The following is a 16,862-nucleotide window of genomic DNA, read 5'->3' as shown; positions in this document are numbered from 1 at the left end:
AGCATAAAAGCAAAGTGTCCATCTGAGTAAGACCACTGCTCCATGTTGCATGGTATTCTTATGGTTATTGTTTGAGAGGTGCACAGGAGTGAGGACACTGCTGCCTCCTCCCCCCTTTTAGGGATGTCAGATGGCACCTCCTTACCTCCTCACCTCTTGCCTCAAGTATCCATGAAAGTGTCTTTTCTCTTTCTCAGTCCTTTGATACCACCTGCACCAAGCTGCAGAAGGTTACCAACTATTGTAGAAATAAATGCCTTCTTTTGCCAATTTTTAACTGATTTACAAATTTCATCAGGTAGTGCAGACACACAGTTCCACATTCAATGTATCTATCACCTTCATTTTAACATAAACCTAAACTTTCTCTTTTCCAAAATGAACAGTCCCAATATTTTCAATCTCCTCTTTTTATGCAGCTGCTCCATCTCCTTGATCATTTTGACTGCCCTTTTCTGTGCCTTCTCCACCTCCATTAAATCTTTCTTCAGACATAAAGACCAGGACTGCACATGGTAGTTAAGATGGGGGCACATCAGGTTTTAAATAGCAGAAAATCATAACTCCTGTTCTGTTCCCAGTATCCTTTCTGATGATGCCCAACATTTTGATGGCTTATTTGGCCATGCTGCACACTGAGTTGATTTTGGTGCAGCAACGTTCCAAGATCTCTTGCCTGAGTTGTAATAACCAGTTTCAAGACCAGCATCATGTAAGCACAATTTAGATCGTTAGATTACTAATCCAAATATAGAACTCAAACGGAGTTTGATACCAAACTGGTTTTGATATCATGCTTAAAATTTAAATGCAAAACCAGCTGTTTTTATGGTCAAACCAGCTTTCTTATGTTTTTGATTGTTCTAGGCATTGCATTTCCGATAATTGTACAGAAATGTCACCACAAACATCATGTAAAGCAGCTATATTCCTTCGAATTAAATATTGGATGTCGTAGGTAAGATTTGATAGATAAATTTCAAGGATAAAGCCAAAACTGAAGCAGGTCATCAGAGGAAATTTAGTTCTGTGCTGAAGGTTGCAGTCAAACTATACATCATGAATCTTACTTTAAACTGTAACACTGGAAGGAATTCCACCTATTGTAAACCAGACTTATTTATTGCCTTTGCAGATATTTTTTACCAGTTCCCATGTACATGTGCATGCAATCACCTGCCTCAGACGGTGGCTCTAACTCCAAGTAAACTTTACTGTTTTGCTAAATCTGCTCTTTGTTTTCTACCAGGATGTTTTGGAAGTGGACTAGACAGCAGCCCTGCCGACTGCTACAAAAACAGCCTTTACCAGACTGAGGAACTGATGCTTGTGGATATGTGCCAAAAACAATTGACCTGGTTATCCTGAATGAGCAAATATCAGAATATCGGTTGTAAAGAATCTGAGAGAAATGTATTGATGTCTTGGTTCTAAAATCATGTCCATTTATATTTTTGCCAAAGGGGATTAAAAAAAAAACACCAACAAATAAACAGAATAGTCACTGTAAAAAAAAACACTGGCTGCTTGTTTTACACTGTGTAAACTTCATGTTGTTGGAATAGCCTTGCTGCTTTGCCTCCTCATATGAATCTGGTCTATTGAAATCTGTTCGAGCTAAGGTGACCTGTTTGAAATTGCTGCAAAGGCTGGAGAGAAGGTTACCCAGTTTGAAGTAGTGCTATTGGGCTTCAGAGTCCTGAAAGGAAGTACCCACTGATTTATTTTTCATATTTGCCTAGTCTTTAATAACTTCTTACCTTCCTCTGCCCCCTACTTCTTCTGAAAGCCCATGCAAGACCGAGATAGGGACTCCTATCCATTCAATACTCTACTTCTTTCCATGAGCAAAACAAAGAAATTTAGGTGCACATCTACAAGGCAACACTGAGTAAGTCGAAATCTCAGCTCTGACATTCTGTGCTTGTCAGTGCCTGGTTATATCAAATATGTTCTTCATAAAGATGACAAGCAAGAGGTTATCTGTTCATATTCCCCTGTCAACCAAATAAAATTTAACCAAGAAAGAACTCAAGACTCAGCAAAAAACAAAGCACAAATCTCAAGCGCTGAACACTCAGCAAATATAATAGAACCTATTAACAATAACTTTTATTCCTGTTAATGCATTGTTCTTGAAATATATAAAGCAGTAACAGCAGGTGTATCATAGTACATGTATGTGCTTCAACAGCTGGTCTCTGCTGGAAGTAAGTGGAGAAATGTCATAGAATCATAGAATCATAGAATTCATAGGTTGGAAAAGACCTTAAAGATTTAGTCCACCCACAATCTAATCTAATCTATCAACCACAATCTATCCTAACAACCCTCTGCTAAATCATGTCCCTTGCACCACAAGGTGCACCACATCCAAATGGTTTTTAAACACAACCAACTCCCTGCAGAGCCTATTCCAGTGCTTAACAACCCTTTCTGTAAAGTTTTTCCTGATATCATTCCATCCCATGCAATGGAAAAATTGCCCTTTGGTTTCCAATCTCTGAGATCCAGGACTAGATCTGGCAGAGATGGCTTTCTAGACCTTTTCCCAGAGAAGTGTGCTGTCCTCCAGGAAGACAACAGAGCAAATAAATAAATAAATAAATAAAACCATGATGGAAGCTGCTGTCTAGAAGTTTGGTTGATGAACCTACATGGGCCGGTAGACCTGTGCTCTGACTCGAGTCTTATGAGGCCACTCATTGCTTCTCTGCTATGATAACAGTACATACTTTTGTTCATGAAACACAGGGATGAGTCCCTGCTCAAATAGGGGTACCATAAGACATCCAGAGATCCCTCCCAGTGTTACCATTCTGTGACTTCTTCTTCATACCACAAATAACTTGCCCCTATTTGGGAGGGTCTGCCACACACATACAAAAAAAAAAAAAGGTTGTTAAGATCATTCTGATTCCCCATCCCTCTTAACACGGATGGGAGGATTTCAGCAGGGATCTCCATCAGTGTTATCAAAGACATTAGCCTATGGGAGCACCTTTGGCTGTGAGAGGAAAGGATAGCTCTTTTAAGTTAGGATGTGATGCTGCTGGGAATTAAGAAGGTCATTTCTACAAGTGGAAACAAATTTCAAAAGCAGGCTGATTCTTGTTTGATGTTTTCAGACATGTCAGCTTAAAGTTAATCAGGCAAAGTAATTTTTTTCTAGTCCTTTGAGTTTTGAGCTAATGTGTTTTGCTGTCTAAAGGACTTGATATTAGCTCTACCATAAACAGGCATGAAATCTGAGATGTCTTTTGTCTCCTTGTGATTCAAGCAGAGACCTGTAGCATTTTAAGCCCAGCAACTGGTACAGAAAATTGACTTGATCCAGATAAAACTGAAGTTTTACTTGTAAAAAATGAACTGGTTATCAAGGAGGTAAGTAAAGTCAAAGAGTTAAAGCAAATTAGTGCTGAGGGAAAGTCAAAGAACACCACTGCCATTCTTATTTGTGTAAGTAAAGAACATGTGAATGCTTCCTGACTTCTGCATCATTTCCTGATGAGGGGTGGCCAGCTGCAGAGATTGTGCAGGACTGCCACATTCCTCACTGATGCTTTTGTAACAGCAGCATGTCATAGTCCACAGCTTTCAACTTTCAGGGTGGTGCAGACTCTCAGAACCTTTTAGTGATCCTCCTAACACACCATCACTGCCCATGAGAACAGAATCAAGCCCCTTGTATCAACCTTACCTTGATTTCTGTAAATGCACACTTAAGAGGAGGGAATGGAAGAGGGGAGAGCAGGGGGCTCTGTTGGCATTGTAGTTGTATGAAAATGAATTTGTGATTGTCACCTCTCCTAGATTCTGATGGGAAAAAATCTTTGTTTTTTTTTTTTTGTCCTTAGCTCAGAGATGTCCTTGGCTGGAATTTAAGGTTTAGAAATTAGAAAATCAGATCAGGCTTAAAGAAAACAGTTGAAAGCCTTAAATGTCATTTGTATATTAAGCACCACAAAAGTATATCTGCTATTCCATTCCCTTCCCAGCCCCAAGTTAACATCTCAGAGTGATTTCTGTCAATTGCATCATCTCAAGCAACCTGCTTGAGGTTGCTGCTGTTCTAGTTGATATTTTACCAGCAGTCTCTTGACAGTCAGCGTGTATTTCTACCCCTCATGGTAAAGAAAGCGGTTTGTGAGAAAGCCATGGGGCTGGACACTGATAGGAAAACATATATATAAACATTACATATCTGAATAGCTCCAGACCAGGAGCTAATTTTTAACAATCTTTTTCAGTGTGGGCAGACATGAGCAAAACGTTGAAGCCATTTATAATTCCAGTCTGCAGGCAGAAAGGTTGGCAGTGGAAGGCCTTTATTTTCTGTTAGGAAAAAAGCCTTTCAGTTAAGGAACAACAGGTTTAAAAAATGCTCAACCACTCCTCCTGAGTAAGGGCCAAGTCCAGCTCCATCCAAGAAAATTTTGGAAGGTGCTGTGAAAGGACTGCCACATTTTCAGGAAGAGCAGACTTCTTGCATGACGGTGTGTGGCAGCTGAGTTTGCATGGAGTTAAACAGTAACAGCCTTTTTGAGGATGAACCCTCCCTCCCCTCCTTCTCCTTCCTTTCATCACCCCACCAGCCTCTCCATGGGATTTGAAAGCAAACAGCAGCACCCCAATAAACAGCAGCTGCCACCAGTGATGCAAAGAGCATCCGTCCCCACAGAGCACAGCAGCCCACCACAGCAAGCTGCATGGTGCAGGTGGGGAGATGTACAGAGTACATCACATGGCCCAGCTGCAGTCAAACCACACCACAGGCAGCAGTCAGCAGGCAGCTCTTCTTCCTTTTTCTTTTTTTTTTCTTTTGGAGCAGTCTGATCATACATAAGAGCAGTAGCTAAAGACAGGTGAGGTGATCTCTGCTCTCCATAAAAGAGTTTTCAGTTGGATTTCACCTCAGGTGGCAAACTCTTGGCTAGAGAAGCTGTTTTCTGATGGATTTTTTTGAAAGAATCAGTAAGATGCTGCATACTAGATCTTTTTCTTTCTTTTTTCTTTCTTTCTTTCTGTATTTTTTTTTTTTTTTTTTTTTTACTGAAAAGAGCTCTTTTCTCCCTTCTGGTAGTTTTTGGTTGTAACAGAAAACCTTAGCATGGGGAGTAAGCACCCAAGAACACACAGCAAGCCTGCAGCCACGCTGTGAAGCAGGTGGGGTGGCATCAGTGTGCCTTGCTGCCCATGGTGTCATCTCAAGCATTTTGGAAAGCAGAGCAAGTGACCCCTTGCACAGGTAGCCCATGTACCACCCAGCTCTGATCATACCTAGAGAAACTTAGAGCTGGTACCAACCAAAAAGCAGCCATTTGTGCCAGACTCAGCCCTGCTTTGCTCCCTCACTCACCTTCCTTCCCCCTTAAAAACACTTTCTGACCACCAGAAGTCCTGCTCTGGGTTAGATGTTGCCCTCCAAGCTTCTTTCAGGAGGAGGTGGTTTCCTGCTACAGGAAGTCAGAGTTCTCCTTCAGTTTCACTGAAGTAAATCACCTCCTGTTCTTCACCTGTATTTTCAGCAAAACTGCTGAGTTACAATTTGCAGGTATTTTTTCTTAATAAAACAGTAGACAAAATGCTGCCCTTCCATCAAGCTGGCTTTTTTTCTCACGTGCCAAGTGAATGGCAGAGAGAACAGTCAGCAACTCATCAAAAAGAGCAGTTTGTCTCTCACTGCCCATGGTGCTCTACAATGAGATGGCAGCTTGCATGTCACCCTGCAGAGAACAAGCCCTCTCATTTCAATGAAATGCAATAGTGAATTGTAAAGACTTATCTATCCCAGGTGCACCATCCTTTTTTTTTTTTTTTTTTGAAACCACATAGTCTCATATCTCAAAAGTTTGAGATTCACATCCAGATCCCTCAGAATCCTTACATGAAATTTGATATTTTATTATCAAATTTGTATGCTTTCTTCTCATCTAGTTCAGATAATCACTTCAGATAAACCCCAGTTTTATCCAAATGTCTTCTAACATTGCCAGTAAATCTAAATTTTTGGATACCCCCTCTGGAACTGAAGACAGTGAAGACTTCCTAGAAAAAAAAAATGTTATATCACACAGAAAAAAACAAAAATCTTACTATATTTAATCAAGTGCTCAAAAAATGACCAAGACAAAATATGTCTCAGTAAGCTGAAATTTTCCTGAAAGCTTTTGGAACATTACAAAGACAAAGCCCTTTGACTACAGCAGCTTTGTTCTCAAAGCTTGTGAAGGTTGTTCTCATTTGCTTCCCTTCTGTAGCCCTACTCTGTCTCTACTAGGAGTGGCTGGCTCACCACATTTTGGACATGTTTATGTAAGGGAACATGACATCTGGGGTGGGGAAAGAGGATGGGGAAAGCGTTGCACGACAGCACAACATTGTGGCTATTCAGTTAAAACATGTGCCAACTTCAGTGGTTTCATCCGACTGTTTACAAAAAAGGGATATGGACAGAGAAAAATGCGAACGCTACTGACACTTATAGTGTGGGCATTGTGTAAATCAGAGATTTTATGGAAAAAAATAACAAAGTCCTGTGTTCTTAAAAGTACTAAACAATGGGAATCTATCTATAGCATCAATTAAAGGCACTGAGCAAACCAAATTAAGAGGAGGCCTTCATATCCATGCATGCAAACAACTGTTAGTAAAACTTCAGGGATACTTCTGTGGGAAAACAAAGTAAAAACAGATCATGAACTCTAAATATCCCTCCACACCATTAAAGTGTTTTTCATTCTCATCAGAATGGAAGCAACGGGGCTTGGATTGGGATAATGCAATTTATGGCATAGAACTGCTGGCAGTGACTAGACCAGTACAAAAGAAAAAATTACTACTCATCACAATCGAAATGAATTGGAGGTGAAGGGAATGAGAACAGGGAAATCTCAGGCTGCCAGAACACAAGATGAGTTGCACATAGGGTTCAGTCTTCCTTGATAACCATGGACTCTTCAAACCTACATGTGAAGTAACGTGAATTATCTTAACCCACATTCACTGATTTTTATACAGCTGTGCATACTCTTGCCTTGGCTGTGGCATTGAACAAGCATATATAAATTTGCTGCAGTAATTATGAACAGTTAATTAAGATACAATAACTGAACTATAAGTCCAATGAAGTAAGTTTCAGAGAGATAAGCCTGGTGAGGATAGGTGGAGGAAAGGAAGCAATTGGAAGATTTGGAGAAATCCCAGAAATAAGCAAAGACAACGTCTCCAAGAAGGAAAAGATTGAGAAAATAGAGACTGAAGAAAGAGTGTGTCTTGTGAAATATTGCAGTCCTCACGGAAATCATCCATCCATGTTAAAACCAGAGAAGAATATATGAGAAAGATACTAAGGCAAAACAAAAAGGCATGGAGGCTGTAGGCATGGGATGTATCTAGAAGGAGAGGTGGAGGTACAATCTCCAGACTGTTCTCAGAATATTTTGTTAGGAAGAGCTGATTCTTTTAGATTCAAAGAACTGCGCAGGCTGCAGACATAAATATTTGGCTTTCAAAGCAAACAAACAAACAAGCAAACAGAATTTTGGAATAGTATCTGACTTAGAATAAGATACGTTTTGGTTGCGTGAGGACACTGATATAGCTAAAGCCACTTTTTCCATCTTTAGTCCATCTTTAGGAGATTTATTTCAGAGCCATTGCATCACTATATACACCTACAATGTTGTAAACACACCCTTGGGGCATCTCACATGAAGCTTTCATCTCTGGCACGCACTGGGCTCCAACCTTCCCAACACTGCTCCTTGCACTGACTGCTCTGCAGCTGGGTACACTACAAAGGCAGGAGGGAAAGAGCCCACTGCTTGTGCAGCAGTGTCTTGTGTTTGGAGCCTGAAATTACATTATTTCCCAAACATGTGACATAATCACATCACCATGTATCCCACTGCGAGAATCTCACTCAGTTCTTAGAGGTCTTCATGTTGTCAGCCCTGGAAGTCTGCTAACAGTCACTGTGATAAATGCCCAAGGAAAGACTTTTGATAGGACAGCAACATTCAACCACCAGAAGCGGGAAAGGGACTTTCTAGTTTTTAAACTGTAGTTATTGCTTCACTCTTGTTTACCCTATTCTTTCTTGTCAGTTTGAATAGGAATTTAAAAGCAGAACTGAATTTTTTTTACATAAACATTTGTGGTAAGTGCTGAGCCACAAGAGTGTCGCAACCAAAACACAGTTGCTCAACGGCACCTGTTAGTGCAATTACTTTGACATAAAATGCGTTCTTTACTGTTGTCTACAGGGAAAACCAGCAGCAACCTGTTACCCTGCAGCTCCAGCTGGCAACAAAATTTGTTACCTTGATCTTGCATAATATTGCAGATGAAAATAACAGAATTCCAGTGATCAAACTTGTTTTTCACTTATTACCGAGTGCAGACTCTAACTTACAACCAGATAATCTTGAGAAACAAGACTAAACCAAGCTGCTTATTTATAGATAAACATTTTCATGGGACTTGAATTTATATGCATCAAGGAAAGTATACCTGAGGGTACATTCTTCCTTTATTTTTCCATGGTTGAGTTAATGCTAGAGAGAACACGGAGTTTTAACAGCAGTTATTTATTTCTTTGTGCATTCTCACAAAGCCTTTCACACTCCTAAGTGGTGGACACTCCAAAGCAGTGACTAAAAGCAAAAGGACAACCATATAATTAGGATCAGATTAGAAGTTCTGCCGAGTTTCTCCTAAATTACTACCACCGTAAAGTGCAGAGTACAGATGTTACCCATACATTTACGGTTAAACGTTTTATTGTTGTTAAAGGCTATTTCTTAGAAGGCTGTAAAAGATAGTTCAAGCAGGTAGGAACAAGTCATGAAGGTTCTAATTCCGTACAGTGGGGCATGGAAAATATTTTCAAGTCTGTAATGTTAAAAAAGGTGATAACAGCTTAGTGTGATAGCTCAAGAAGACCCATCTTCTTATCGTATCTAAAGGGATCCTGAGCCATTTAGGGAAGCAAGCAGACAGAATGATTAAAAAATATCTATCTACCTATCTGTGAAGTGAAAAAGCATGAGAGAGATGCCAAAGTCATCACAAAATATCTTCATGATCAAGACTTCAGGTTGACTGTCCAAACACCTAAGGTCAGTACTCAGAATAAGCATGGGTTGAGGGCTCCTCTCACAGAAAATGCTCAGTGACCCATAATGTAAGGTCTTACTGTGTGGATTATAGTGGAATGAGGTCTACAGAGAGAATATTCATCCCACCACTTAATGGAAGAGCTTAGAGATGGTAAAATTTAGGTAATTATGTTGCATCCAACAGGGTCAAGGAAAATAGAATTAACTACTAGTCCTGTAACAGACAAAAAGAAGGTTCAAGAAGAAACGGAAGTTGAGAAACCCACAAATGGGTTCACAAATCTATGTCTAGGATCTATTCACATCAGTGAGTAGGAGACTTGGAAGGTTTGTTGTTCTTTTTCCTATTTTTATACATTCATTTTACCTTCAAAATTGGAAGAGAAAATCTGGAGAGGAAAAAAATAGAGCAAAAAGCACACAAAAGGACACCTGAGGAAAGAAGGTAGTTCTTTATAACTTGCAAAGCTAACATTGTATAACAACAGAAGGAATAAATGTCAAAAAAAAAAAAACAAAAAAAAAAAACAAAAAAAAAACATTGTGTACAGTGCTAGAAAAAGGGCATTACTCATAGCCTGATATAAACAACTAACAACTCCCATCTGGCAAGAAAAGTCTTTGCAAAGGGAAATGCACTAAAACTCTTGCCGTTGATAACTGAGGCCTGTTATGGGAAATGCCTGCAGGATCCAACTGTGATTGCAGCAGAGGGAGGGGAAATGACATGCTCATGTCCAAAATAGCTCAGAGTCCGACAGCATTTGAGGCATTTCAAAATAGCACACATTCAGAAATGAATAGCAAGTAAAAGTGGACAGTGGGTACAATGCAGTTCAGGCAGCTGAGCTCTGAGATGGCTCCTTGTACCTGCCTTATTCATGACTGAGCATCTGTGTTGCCACCATACCTAAGACTCTAGCTCCAGAGCTGGGATGAGTGGAGCAAAGAGGCAGTGCTTCAAATGGAAAAGCACAGGTGAGAATCTATGGGAAAATAAAAAGAGAAACTAAAAATAAGGAATTTTATTTAATTCCTGAGAAGAAATTCTCATTCATATAGAGTTTGAGCCAGAGCCCACCGAAGCCAAAAAGAGCCTTGCTGTGAGATTCAGTGGGCTTTGGCTCATGTCCATAGGCTAAACGCTTTCTCTGGCAAGTCTACAAAGTGATTCAGCCTCAAACTGCTCAACACAGCCAAACTCAAAGGCCCTATTCATATTCTAAAAAAGGCAACTGGACATCATTCCATGGTCCCAGTTGCACAATTGTCTTCAAACAGGTGGCAGCAACAATATCTGTTGCCAGCCAGAAAACCAAAGAGAAAGTCTGGAGCCTGTGCTATAGCAAGACTGTACAACTAACATTCATATCATGGAACCAATTTAGCATTTTCCATTGAGATTATTCTCTTTGAAAACACTGGTCAGGCTTTCTCTTCCACCACCCCTCTATGATTTCATTGCAGAACTAATATATTCGTCTTTTCTTACAGGAAATCACATTAGTGTGTGGAACTGATACAGCAAACAGCAGTAATCATGGTAAGACACTTGAGGGGCTTTCCATATACAAGAAGTATGATAGCTAGAAATTAAATGTTTTTGGATAAAGCTGAGAGGAGATTGGAGAAAAGCATGTCGCGGAATAGGAATTTCTGGTGGGCAGAAAGCAGATATTTTTATATATTCCCCAAGATGGATGCAAATGAATAGGCATAAGAACATTATTGGACTAATCTTTTGTAGATAGAGGTTTTTTAAGCACTATAGTTCCCAGACTTTATAAAACAAATAACCCCAAAACAAACATATACTCTGTGGGGAAGAATGGAGTGATAATATAGGAAGCACCCAGTCAAGGCAGCCAGTAAAACCTCTATCAGGGTCTTCCAGTTTGTGGCAAGAGAAGGCTGAATTATACACAGACCACACTGGTCTCTGATATAGAGTCTAAAATGCAAAGAATACAGCTCACATTTTGCAACCTCTAAGCAGAAAATGGCTATTTAGGTTTTTAGCTGGACCAAGTCTTTGTGGTATGTTTCTGTCTCAGGAAATTTAAGGGGAAAAACACTTCACGATTCACCAACATGATGGGGGAGAGACTAAAAAGTTATAGGAGAAGACAATTGACATTTCCATTTTGACATTTTTTAAATTGGAAAGCTTGTCTGGAAAAGCTAAAATGTTCATTCAATTTTATTTTATAAATGATTTTTTAATTTTCCTTTCAAAACACCATTATTTTGTTTTAAAATTATCCAGCTAACAAGAGAAATTATCACAATTTAAATAAAAGGTTTTGAATTTGTCTTAATTGAATAGTTTCTCTTCTACTTAACTCCTCATGCTTCTCTCTTGCTTTTCAGATTTGGGCGAATGAACAAAAAAATATGTTATTCACCTGTACTGTTTGAATGAAGACGTGGGGTGTATGTCCCTGCAGTGATGCTCGATGAGAATAGGCAGTATCTTAGCAAGGGAGGAAGAGATCCTTAGGAGTAAAATGCTGCTTAATTCTCTGTTGCTTTCTGCTTGTTGCAAACTGTTCGTGCAGAGTCAATGTCTGAAGCATATCTTCACTCTTTTAAGACAGTATTCTTTCCCCTTTTCCTCCTCCTGTAAATTAAAGGACAATATACCATGGGCCCAATGGGTTCTCACCATGGATGATGGTACAGCACCAAGTCCTAAAAACTTGTGGGTGTGACAAAGCAAATAAAACTAACTTTCCAAAGGATTAAAAGGCCAAGATTTTGATTGCTGACAGAGGAATCTTGGTCATGATTTAAACCATTGAAAAATTGCCAGGGTCTTCATTTGGCACAGGAATTCAAGTATGCTCCAGCTTCTCTATGCACAATGTATTTCCTTTAGTCCTGAACTTAATGTAGGAGCATTTTTTAGTTTCCTTTTTTTTTTTTTTTTCCCCTGGGCAAGGACACGAGAAGGAAGCCTCCTTTCTGTGGCAATCGGTACATGTAGGAACTTGTTGAGAGAGAAACAATGAAGTGAATTCCTATTTGCATTTCTGAACTTCTGCAGTTTCACTGTTTTAGTGCTTCTACCACTAAAGAGTTCTATAAGTTTTCCCATTTACACTTTTTGTTATCTGTCAGAGAAAAGCATCTTGAAGAACTTGCCTACTGTTAGATAAAAAAAGCTAAAATTCAGCTTGTGATAAACATTCACATTTAATAGAGTTTGCTGCAAACTTTTCAAAGCAGGAAGAAAAGGAATTTTAAAAAATCTAGGTAAACAAAGGAGTAGGTCACACAGCTAGCTCCAAATATTCCCCCCTCGAGCTCTGCTTCAGCTTGGTAGAAATGAAAACAATTTTTTTTCCCATCCCCCTTCCCTCTCTCTGGCTGTGAGTAGAACAGGCTAGCAGAAAGAAAATTCCCCTGGTGAACTGTAACCCATGTTTAATAGTCTCGAGGCCAAATTATACAACTGAATCAACATCCTTTGATCTCTTACTATCACTCTTCTATAATTGCATCTCACATAAATCACTTAGATTTCTCCAAATTCATCCCATTCCATTATAAACACACCCAGTCGACTGTGCAGTTCTAGTCTTGTCTCTGAGGTCCTCCCAGCCTGACAGAAGGCACATTGACCTTGCCCAGGAAAAAGGACAACGACAGGTTGTGCAGGTTTACTTTCCCAGGCAATTCTAGACATACAAGAAATTTATAACTGAGAAGTTTAAACATGTTGTAAGAATATAAACATGCTGTATATAGTACACAGTAATATGTTCTAACAGGAACACTGCAGGAGCTTTGGCAAACAATCAAACAGCATTAAAAAGCTCTCTTTCCTCACCCCATATTGTAATGTTTTTGGTTTCTTATTGTCAAATTAAATGACTACATGATATAACAAGAGTTGAAGGGAAAAGGTGTACTGCAGAGCCCCTCCAATCACTTGCCAGATCTGTAGATAATTAATTTTGCCCAGGCATATAGTCTACAGTGTCACATCTCTACTGTATTCTATTCATACATACTTGAAATGCATTAAAACAATGCTAGTGTTGCAGAGTCAGCATGCAAGAAGATGAAAATGCCACAATTAAAGCTGCTGGGGCAACATCAATCCAGCCCATTGATGTGAATGCAATGAGGTGCAGACTGACTTATATAACTTCAGATCTATTCCCTACCACCTCCCAGCCTGCCTGCTATTCAGCACACACAGCAGACTCAACAAACAGCCATGTCACATTCGTTTTATATTTTCTTTGTGAGAGTTGATTACACTCAAGAGGAACGCACACGTACTCTGGCAGTGAGTTTCTCAGATGGCTGCTGCCAGCAAGGAACGTGGCATTTCAGTGCAGTCTGTAGATATCCATAACGCACAGGAGAAGACCATAGGCTTTTGACCTGACCCTTAATGCCCTGACCAAACTGTCCTGTTCCTGTCTCTCTCCTCCCTATGACTTCTATGTTTTTTTCTCTCAATTCCAACTCTTCCCACTCCAACAACAAAATATTCTCTTCTACTGTATTTGCAGTTGCAATCCTCTCCACATTTTCCATGCAAATACCCTTCATTCCCAGCACAGCTTTCCTTATTAATTTTTCAGGCCTTCCCAAAAGCTTTATTTTAGTCTTACCTTCCCAACTCCTGATATTTCTACTTTCCACCAGCAAGCAATTCCAGCTTATCTTTCATGATCTTTATCTGAGAAAGTAACCCCATAACCACAACCAGGCTTGAACCTAAGTTCTTGATGTTTTTGATAATGCCTTGTACAAGGCAAACCTATTCCTCTTCCAGACCACCTGAACAGTCAAAAGAAATTTCCTTATCTCCCACAAGCGCTCTTGGCAGCAGGGTAGCTCCCTTCAACAGGGAAAAATACATCTGAGAAAGTCTTGATTTAGGCAAGGCACCCTGGAGAGAGCGCTCATCTGCTAACCACATATTTTTTTTTCTTATTTTTCTCTTTCTTTTCCATTTCTATCTTTTCTCTTTGTTTTTTTTTTCTGTATTTTTTTTTTCTTCCTTTTTGTTTGTGCCTTTTCCCTGTTTTCTGAGAGTTTAGCTGCCAAATCTTAACAAGTTTCAGTGGAGCACGTGTGAAGAGGTTTTTCAAAATGTTCACACTGGCTAACACCAGCCAAGTCCAATGGAAAAGAAGGCAAAAAGATAATTCCTTAAAAGATAAAAAAGTATGCCATGCTTCAGGATGCCATTTCAGAGCTACAGAGGCCCAATACTTCTCCAAGCAATTCACAGTATGGTTGAAGGTTTTTTACTTTTTACTAAGAAAAATATCTTTTCTCTTAAAAGGGGTTTTTAAAAGTGGCTTAACTATTTTGTCTTTAAAGTTTTTTTTCCAGAAATATTCCACCCAAGGCAGATAGCCATTATGGAAAAATTCATGCAGACGTATTTCATTAGAAATATATTTGTGGACCCACAAAATCTAATCATTACACTCAAAAGATCATCCTGCTTCCACTCTACCTCCCTCCAAAATACTTTGGTTTCACAATCAAAACAGATTTCATTTTTTCCCCCAAACAAGTGTGCTTTCTATGTTTTGTCACAACTAGGCAAGATGTTTTTTCCCCCTTGAAAACTCGGTTACTGGCAAATGGAAATTTGGCTCACTGTAAAGCACTTGAGATAACTCAAAAGAAACCATGTGTATCCATCACACTTCCCATGCTCAAGAGTATCAACTAACTCTGAGAGAGACGCAATTCAGGAACCCCTCCAGCAAGTCTACACACAATGGTTTGGAAACATTCCCTGATTTTTTTGCTGCAGCTTAGTTTGGCTGACATGCACTTTGGAGAGAAAAAAAAAAAAAAAAAAAAAAAGCACTTCTTGTTCTTGCATATGTTGGCCTTCATGTTAAATTTTACCTTTTGAAAAGTCAGTAAGATTAAATATGTGAACAAATATTTGAAGAGGCGAGGCCTAAACTATCTTCTGATGGAAGAACAGGAGAATATTTATGATCTTGTTGGCATCTCTTTCTCTCCAGATACTACAAAGGCTACGTGGAGTCTGCAGTGACTTAATTATCAACTACATCCTCTTATGTTTTCATTTCTTTTCTCCTTTCTTCCTTTGTCTAGCTGACCACCAATGGCTTTACTTTACTCTCATTTTAGGAGTGCCTGCATCTCAAAGAGTGCTGCTTAGATTTTCTTGCAGCAGAGTCTTCCAGTCAGACCCATTTCTTCTGGAAGCAAGCCCAAAGATTCACAGAAACTTACTCTATCCAAGTGGATCAGAGCAATTGAAATATCCTTGAGGAGTTCTCCTGAGCTAGGCTGCTCAGGAGAGCTTACAGCTCAAAAGCAATTACCAGATACTTCCAGGAGAATCACTGACCTGGTGCACAAAGGTATACTGCCACATCGGCGAGAGAGGGTCTTTAGGCTGATTTAATTAATAACAAAAAATAAAAAAGAAGAAGCATGTCCTGTCTTGTTGTTGGTAGTTTTTTGTTGGTGGTGGTGCTGATTTTTTAATTGGATTCCAGTAATTATGTTTTCCTCACTTCTTCTTTGGAAATGAAACACCTAAATGCACTGTTTTTGAAGAGGATTATCAAATGCTTTGTGGACTCCAGCAGATAAGATACTGTAACACAGTTGTAGATTTGCTGGCATAAGTAGGCTAAATTTCCACAGAGGTTGCACTGGAAGAAACACTTTGAAGTCAGCCCTCAGTAGATTTTGAATCTTCCTCCTGAGAGAAAGAAATCAAATGCCCTGCACCTCTGACAGACTCTGGACAGGAAAGAAAACTCATAATAACTTAAAGAATAGAGCATGATCCACTGAAGCAAATACATGCTATCATAGGAAACTAAATTTATTTAAGGTATTTATATTAACAAATAAATAAAGTAGAATTAGCATCAAAAGCACATGAAGGATCAAACAATGTACTGTGCTTATAATCCATTTATGAATATAAACAGCTTCAGTTGTTCAAAGAAGTGATGCAGTATTAGAATCTGCCGTGGAATGAAATGGAGGCTGGAGTGAGCCGAGGCTGCAGCTCACATAGTGGAGAAGGTTTCACTAAGGCCATGTGTAGAGAACATTGCCACATTGGCTTGGAAAGAGCATAGAACCCATTCCTTGTGTTGTTTCAGCAACCCCAGATGTGAAAATAGTCACCACATCAATAGAGCAAATGATGAAAGGTTGAGAGGACTGTTAAAAACTGAAATGGCCAGAGACTAGCAAAGATGAGCAGTGTAAACAAACCCAGAAAACCATTCAGTGGGAAGGTTAGAGGGAGAGCATGATGAATACTAAGGTGCCTTTGAAAAACGTGAGGCAAATACAGAACTGCACAGAAGATAACTCTTTCCCCATTGATGCTCCTGTTCGGGACATTCTGTCCAATTCAAAATAATAATAATAATAATAATAATAATTTGAAGCTCTTTCAGAGCTCTTTGGATTTAGCTGTCATTGTGACCATCCACCTTCCTGTCAGCGAAGGTTTTAAAGATTCAGGTTTGAACAATTGAAACATAACAACCTAATATCAGTAAAAGAACTAGATCTTAAAGGTCCCTTCCAACCCAAACCATTCTACGAAAAGAACTGAAATTTGGTATGAATAACAGGTCTTATGGGAGGTTAATTAATCTATGGCACTTCAAATCCCTTTCTCTCCCTTATCCACCAAGAAACTCAAAGAAAACCCCACATTTTTGTATAGTATTAGTAGGAAGAAAGTCTCACATT

This window comes from Tympanuchus pallidicinctus, unplaced genomic scaffold (assembly GCF_026119805.1).
Source record: "Tympanuchus pallidicinctus isolate F22 unplaced genomic scaffold, pur_lepc_1.0 scaffold8, whole genome shotgun sequence".
NCBI classification, from domain to species: Eukaryota; Metazoa; Chordata; class Aves; order Galliformes; family Phasianidae; genus Tympanuchus; species Tympanuchus pallidicinctus.
This window is presented reverse-complemented; position numbering follows the sequence as displayed.